Raw genomic sequence first — 8,159 nt, 5'->3', positions numbered from 1 at the left:
CGCGAGGTCCTGTATTCCTGTGAGCGCACTCTATGATGGATGTGGCTCAGACACAGGAGGCGGCAGCAGCAGCAGCAGCAGCGGTGGCCGCAGCAGCGGTAGCCGAAATCACATTTGTGCGGTCAGGGGATGGCATGGATGGAGAGGGGGTAGGGAAGCACTCCTAATGATAGCGCACTCCAGGGCCAGAGAAGGAAGGAGAAAGTCTTCAGTTGATTCATGTCGAACTGTCTGCTGCCCTGCCTCTCTGGACAGACCCAGTTTGGCAGGTGCGCTTTCAGGCTGTCAGTTACTTAAGAGGGAATCCGTCAGGATGCGCCCGTGGTTGACGAGTTTGATAGAGGCAGGAAAAGCATGCTGCTCTAAGTTTTACCGTGGTGTTGTAGGGAATTACAGTATATCCTGCCTGAGCACATGACAAACATTACATAACATTACATGTTACATTCCTGCACTTCTTTTTCCTTTTTCCTTTTTTCTAGGTCGTTTTTTCTAATTCTCATGTAAAGTAGTATTTATTGTTACACCATGCTTTTTATTGCTCTTAGCTTGACTGTTCTCTCCCTTGTACGTCGCTTTGGACAAAAGCGTCTGCTAAATGACTAAATGTAAATGTAAATGTACATAGCAGCCGCTGTGACCAACAAATATGTGGTCACCATAATCTTCCAAATGATAATCTTATCATGGTAACAAATTGGAGTGTGGCAATGAGGCAAAGCCATGAAGAACCACCTCAGAACGACAAAAGGTTGCCAGATCTGTTTGTATTAGAAGAAGATGTCATTCACATGAAGAAGTGACTTCAACAGTATATACGGCTTGGGTTTTGAGATGCTTGTTGTCCAGAACTACACTGCTGAATCCGGAGTATGTTCCACGTGTTTCGTTACTGCTCTTGCCTGGAATGAAGACTGATTGCTGCATCAACCACAAAAAAACATCCTTTTCTTCTTACAATGGTTTGTTTCTGCCGTTCAATATGTCAGGAGAGTATGGTGTTGTCATAAGAAATACAAAAGTGACCAGTTCAAAAAAGTAATGTTTAGTTATGTTTAGTAACAAATTGCATGCGATCAGTCACTGTACTTACCTGTAACTAAGTTCTTCTTTGTAAGTACCTGTATTTGTACAATACTAGAATATTTCGATTTCTGAGACTTTTTACTTTCACTACTTATCATGTAACATATTCATAATGTTTCACTCCATATCATGTAACATATTCATCATGTTTCACTACTTATCATGTAACATATTCATCATGTTTCACTCCATATCATGTAACATATTCTGTTTTTTTGGCTCCTGTATTTATGTCCAGTATCGTGTACCACAAAAACTGAAAAGAAAAATCAGTTTGTTTAAAATATCTACTAGCAACATGCAGCTCAAGTGATGTTGCATCTGTAGATGATGAAACTGATTACATTTAAACAGAGGATCTCTACATTCAGTCAAATACTCTGCCATCAAGGATACTATATATCGCTACCATTTTTTTGACAAAGTATTTGTTTACTTTATCCATACTATCATAAAATTGATTTTTTTTCCAATGTAGTCCATTAGTATCGTCAGTATGGTCAAATATTCAGACATAATTACAAAAATATTGTAAGAATGTTGCACTACCTATACTTTGGAATTGATGTTATCTTAATTGCAAACAGAATTATTGTGATAAAGTTGGAACACTACAGTGTTAAAATTGCACTGCATTGAGTCACATTCACTGTTTTCCCTGATTTTGTAGGTGGGTTCATGTCATGTCAAGTCTCAGAACAAAAAATGTTAATTGTGAACTCTCGATACAGGACCAAAAGTCCCAGGGACTGATGGAAATGAGTTTGACTGGAGGGCAAAATGAGAAATGAGAAACTACCTCTCCCGCAATCTCCTCTATATCAATCTGAGTGATGATGAATGCCCTCCCTGTGGTATTACACATTCAAATGAAATGAGAGATGACAAGCCACCCTCTGGAGACCGAGGCACAGAGGAAAAAGGGGTCAGCCCATGACAATGATCTGGTAGCCATATTCACCGCTGAAATACACCAGTGGGTTATGCATTACATGAAACATTTACATTTAGTCATTTAGTCATTTTATCCAAAGCGACTTACAAGGATGTATACACATATTTACATTTACACTGATGGCACACTGCACATCAGGAGCAATTAGGGGTTCAGTGTCTTGCTCAAGGACGCTTCGACAGGGAATCGAACTAGCAACCTTCTGATTACTAAACGACTTCTCTACCTTCTGTACCACTGTCGCCCCTACATCCATCATAAGAATGATATAATTATATCATGAACATGTCCTTGCAGATGCCATACAACAGCATATGTTTTTGATCATGTTCTATGATATAAGTGTGTTATTATGCCATTATATATGGTGTAGGCGAAGTTACGACACCTTATTAGCATGTGACACAGTCTCGTATAGTAACTGACACTACCAGTCCTCTCATGATGACCATCACCCGTTGTAATAGTAACATGTTCTGTTCTTTTGGTTTAACTGCTTGACTGCTTGCGTCTGGACATCACTGGAGCCACAAGGCCCCTTCTGCTGACTCAGGTCCACACACACATGGGGCCGCCCGGCACACACACATTTCAGAGAGCATTGCTCTGGGTCCCGGCACACACACATTTCAGAGAGCATTGCCCTCGGTCCCGGCACACACACATATCAAAGAATATGGCCCTGGCGGGGGGGGGGGGGGGGCTGACACCAGCATGGCGGGCGGCTAGTGAAATGGAGAGTGCCGCCGTCCGTCTAATTAAAAAGTGTTGACATGCTGCAAGACAGCTGTGACTGGCCCGCCCGGGGTCCTCTAAACCAGCCCAAATGAGATCAATTAGGCCTGATCAAAGTGGGAGATTACACATGCTGCATGATGTGGCAACCTGATTTATTTACTACACTCCTGTCCCTTGTCACTTGCGTATCACACATCTGGCAACGTCTTGTAAATTCTAGTAGGGGCTCAGATGGAGAGATTTAGAAGGCATGAGTGCCATGCCATATGTTTTTTTGTCCACTTAATAATTAATCTTAGGTTCTGCACTGTTCGTTTTGAAATCATCTCAGAGTTGATTTAATTCGTATCAACCAATTCCAGAATGAGCATGGTATTCAAACATTTAGGCTATATAAGTGAAAAGTAAAAAGGCCAACACTAACATTTCTTAACTCAAGTGAGTTAAAGCCAAAGGTGAAAGGATAAAATCTGTACTAGAAAGCTAATTTCAGAGAGTCACATATGACTCAAAGTCAGGAGTTGAAATGAGTCCGATTAAATTAATCTGGAAAGCGCACTCTCTGAAACGAGAATCAGGAACCAACCTTAAGCATATACCTGTGTGACAGAGGCTGATAGATTTAATATCACTCAAATAAATAAGAGGAAATCGAAGATAGGAGAGACAGAAGAAACTGACAATCTAAAATTGCAGTCCAGTGTTTTTTCCCCCCCTTCAGCCAAAAGGGGGGAGGGGGGGGGGGGGGGGGGGGGGGAGAGAGAGGGAGGGAGGGGGTGATGTGAAATCGAGTTATTGCTGTCACTTATAAAAAAGCTTTGCCATTTCATTTGTGAAGATCAAAGAGATCCAGGGTGGCCTCTGACAGCAGGAGAGTGATGTCCCGGGTAATCAGGGCGGATGGGGAGAGATTGGCGCTGATGGCTCGGGGCTTTGGAGCACACTGAAGACACACCGCCATCCTCCTGTCCACGTTTCTATCCGACCGGAGTTCACCGGGGGGTGGGTGGATGTTCAATCAAGCCCGAGTGTAAAAAATAGACTTTTGGGGGGGGGCACTGTGGCGCAACCAGTAGCCCCGACCACATTTGGGCTTGATGCCCATGGAGGACACGGGTTCGATTCCGGCCTGATGTCATTTCTCCTGTCCACTCCCCACCTCTTCTCCCTCTCATTTCCTGTCCCACTCTTCACTAAGACTATTGATTAAAGCCCAAAAATAAATATAAAAAATAGACTTTGGGTTTGAACTTCCATTGTGCACAGCATGGTGGCTGGCTGCAAAACAATGTGTGTGTGTGTGTGTGTGTGTGTGTGTGCGTGTGGCTGCAAAACAATCACTTTACAGTTAGGAGGCCTTTGGAGAGTGGCTGCGCAATCAGTACGTCTTCCATGGGACCGATGGAAAGTTATGGACGTGAATTGATTTCACTTACTTTTTAATCATAACCGTGTCAGAGGATATAGGCTGATGCTTTTGTGACACATTAATGGGTCATGGAAGCAGCTGAAACCCACACTGGAGCAATTGGCATCACACACACACAAACACACACACACACACAAACACACACACACACACACACACACACACACACACACACACACCACACACACAAACACACACACATACACACACACACACACACAAACACAAACACACACACACATACACACACACACACATACACACACACACACACACACACACCACACACTTTGGCATATACCCACTTATCAAGCCTTGCGTTGGCATATACCCACTTATCAAGCCTTGCGTTGGCATATATACCCACTTACCAAGCCTTGCGTTGGCATATATACCCATCTACAAAGCCTATACCCACTTATGCGTTGGCATATACCCACTTATCAAGCCTTGCGTTGGCATATATACCCACTTACCAAGCCTTGCGTTGGCATATATACCCACTTATCAAGCCTTGCGTTGGCATATACCCATCTATCTATCCATCTATCTATCCTATATACCCATCTACAAAGCCTTGCTTTGGCATATACAGTGGGGAAAATAAGTATTTGAACCTCTGCCGATTTCGCAAGTTTGGCCACTTGCAAAGAAATGTGTGATCTATAATTGTAATAGTAGGTGTATTTTAACAGTGAGAAACAGAATATCAACAAAAAAATCCGGAAAACCTGACGTCTGTGCTTGCCAACAAGGGTTATTCCACCAAGTACTAAGTCATGTTTTCCTGGTTGTTCAAATGCAAATTAAGTCATAAATGTTATAAAATGCAGTTTTCTGGATTTGTTTGTTGATATTCTATTTCTCACTGTTAAAATACACCTACCATTACAATTATAGATCACACATTTCTTTGCAAGTGGCCAAACTTGCGAAATCGGCAGGGGTTCAAATACTTTTTTTCCCCACTGTATACCCATCTACAAACCCTTGCTTTGGCATATACTGTATACCCATCTACAAAGCCTTGCTTTGGGATTAGTTTTGATGTCTGGTTGAGTTGTCATGAGATAACATCTACACAATCCCTTTATTCAGTGTCAGCTATGGTATGGTGACTAAATGCCGAATAATGGTAAGATACTTGAAATAAATGAGTGAGTATTTCAGTAAGTATGAGCCGGTAAGCCACTCTATGCACTTCCTGAAATGTTTCTCAACCAATTATAGCTTGTCAGTGTCAAGCTATAATTGTAAGTACAGTGTTCTAGCGTGGACCTCACAGAGGGACACCTGCTAAGACGACATTGTTACACACACACATATATACGCATGCCAAGGGCACTTACCTGCATTTATATTTTGTTAATTTCTTTGTTGAATTAATTACTGGCACCTGCTGTCTCGTTACGTGTGCAGCTGAAAGTCACTCAAGGCTTGGTCTAATTACTGGAATACCCTCCCTACTGATGTAAGGGAGTGCGCCAGTATTTCAGTGTTCAAAAACAAACTTAAGAAATGGATAAAAAAATAACCAAACCTGCAACCATAATTAGGCCACTGCACTACTCACACCGTAACTTCTTTTTAAGTCTAACACCTTGTCTGTCTGGTTTTTACAATTTGTTATCTCAACTGCACTGTTTTGTCACACTGTTTTTTACCTTGTATGTCTGTCTGGTTTTTACGATTTGTTTTCTTAACTGCACTGTTTTGTCAAACTGTTGCTTATCTTTTTTTACTATTATTATTTCTTTTCATTATATCATTTTTTATTATTATTAATTAATTTTATTTCCGTATCTCTCTGTCATGCCCTGCCAAAGGGAAAACGGATGAAAAATAGCTAACCTAGCTAATTCCGGTGCATTTACATTTTTCTTGGGAAATGTTTATCAATGTACACTGTCCCTTTTCAAATAAACGCATAAACAAACTCAGTAGCAGTTGGGCTGTCCCTTTAATTGCAATAATGGTGAACCTGCATTGGAAAATAACGATGGTATGGAGCGTGTCTGAGAGTTGCTGCAGCAGGAGTTGGAGCCAGGAGCTCTAACAAAGCATTTCAGACAGAGGGTGAGTAGAGATGATCAGTATGAGAGAAATAATGTGTTTTTTGGACCATTGAAGCATGTAAGTAGACCCAACTCTTCAGAGAGCACCTCCCTTCCTAACTGGCACCTTGACTAGCGCTTAACTTGCACTTCAGCAGTTACATTCCTGCACTTCTTTTTCCTTTCTAGGTCGTTTTTCTAATTCTTATGTAAAGTAGTATTTATTGTTACACCATGTTCTTTATTGCTCTTAGCTTGACTGTTCTCTCCATTGTACGTCGCTTTGGACAAAAGCGTCTGCTAAATGACTAAATGTAAATTTTCAGACAGAGGGTGAGTAGAGATGATCAGTATGAGAGAAATAATGTGTTTTTTTGGACCATAGAAGCATGTAAGTAGACTCCAAAATAAAATAATGAACATTGAAAATGAGCATCAGAGGTTTTCTTTAAGCCAGCTAATCACCCGTAGCCTCACTGGGAGAAGTGCCTTACGCCATTGCATTCACACAAACCACACGAAGCACCAGACAGTTTTTATGGAAAAAGCAATAAAAAGATTAAACTTAACGGAACAAAAATTAAAAGACATGAAACAGAAATAAAGCCATCCTTCCGTAGGAAAACATTGTGAGCCTGTTTCTGGGGGTGTGTCAGGTGCCAGTTTGTGACAGAGATCATTTCGAAACACTGTTAATGAAGTGCCTTGTATTAATATATACCTTGTATGAATCATGTGCGTATGTAAGCAGGAACATGGCTTTTCTGTGTTTCTCTGTGTGTGTGTAAGTTAGATTATTAGGTGCCACTAAGTCTGCATATGTGCAAGAGCATGTTTGGACCAGAGGTGATAAGAAGGGTCGAACTGTGCTTCTTCCGACCTTGTGTAAAATTGACATCCTTGCATGGCAGGAAGCATAGTAAGATGACCTCGGACGTCAGAGACCCACCACGTGGTTATCCCTGCTGACAAAGTGTTTTGGCGACAGAGAACGCAAAACTTGTATCTATATAAACCTTGTGCGATGTGTTTAATATTGCTTCTCTTTCGTCTGCTGCAGTGTGGGATTGAGCCCGGTCCCTCTCTCTCTGAGAGGAGGCCCGTGCTCACTCTGGCCTGCCGGGACGTGGGCGAGCCCAAGGAGCTTGTTGTTGTTGTTTAATAAATATACTTATATGTAACTCCGAAGTCCTGAGGTAACTTGAGTGAATTTTCACCTAACAGTTTGAGTGAGGTTTGTTTTGTTTTGTTGCACACACACACACATCTTAGTAACTTCCCTAATTCCCAGCCTTTTGAATGCATCTCTGGTTTAAATGCGTCTGGAGAGTAACCTGTGTAAGATTCTTTTCTATATTTAGGCTACTACACTTAATTCTAAAAGGTGGTCTAGTTGGTTGTCTCAATCAAGGAAGCTGGAGCGGTTCGGATCAGAGCCAAAGATATTTATTGTAGCAGACAAGAAATATCACTAAGTACTTTTCTGAGCCTAAGTATTCTAAGTTGAGCAGAGTTCTAAGAGTCGCCGGGCACACGCGGGTGCGTGTCGGGGGTCGTCTTCAGGAGATGGTTCTTCCTTGCTCCGCGAGTCGCTCTGATTCCCTGAGCCTCGGGCACAGGCTAATTTAACTGGTGGCATTACGTAAACCGAATGAAATGTATAACAATCTCGAACACACACACATACACATACATGACCATGACAGTCAATCAATGTCCTTCAGCCTAAGAACCCAGGCGCCAGGAGGAATCCTGAACCTTACTGGAATTTGGGCCTACGGGCCTGGTAGTGGTGGAGGGACATACACAAGATATCTGTACATGAGAAATATCACTGGAATCTAACACCTGGTACGTAGCAACATGCAGAAGATACTGTCTCTCTCTATCCTTATGC

Source organism: Clupea harengus, chromosome 1, assembly GCF_900700415.2.
Source record: "Clupea harengus chromosome 1, Ch_v2.0.2, whole genome shotgun sequence".
NCBI lineage: Eukaryota > Metazoa > Chordata > Actinopteri > Clupeiformes > Clupeidae > Clupea > Clupea harengus.
The sequence above is the reverse complement of the archived record's forward strand: the minus strand, read 5'-3'. Positions refer to the sequence as shown.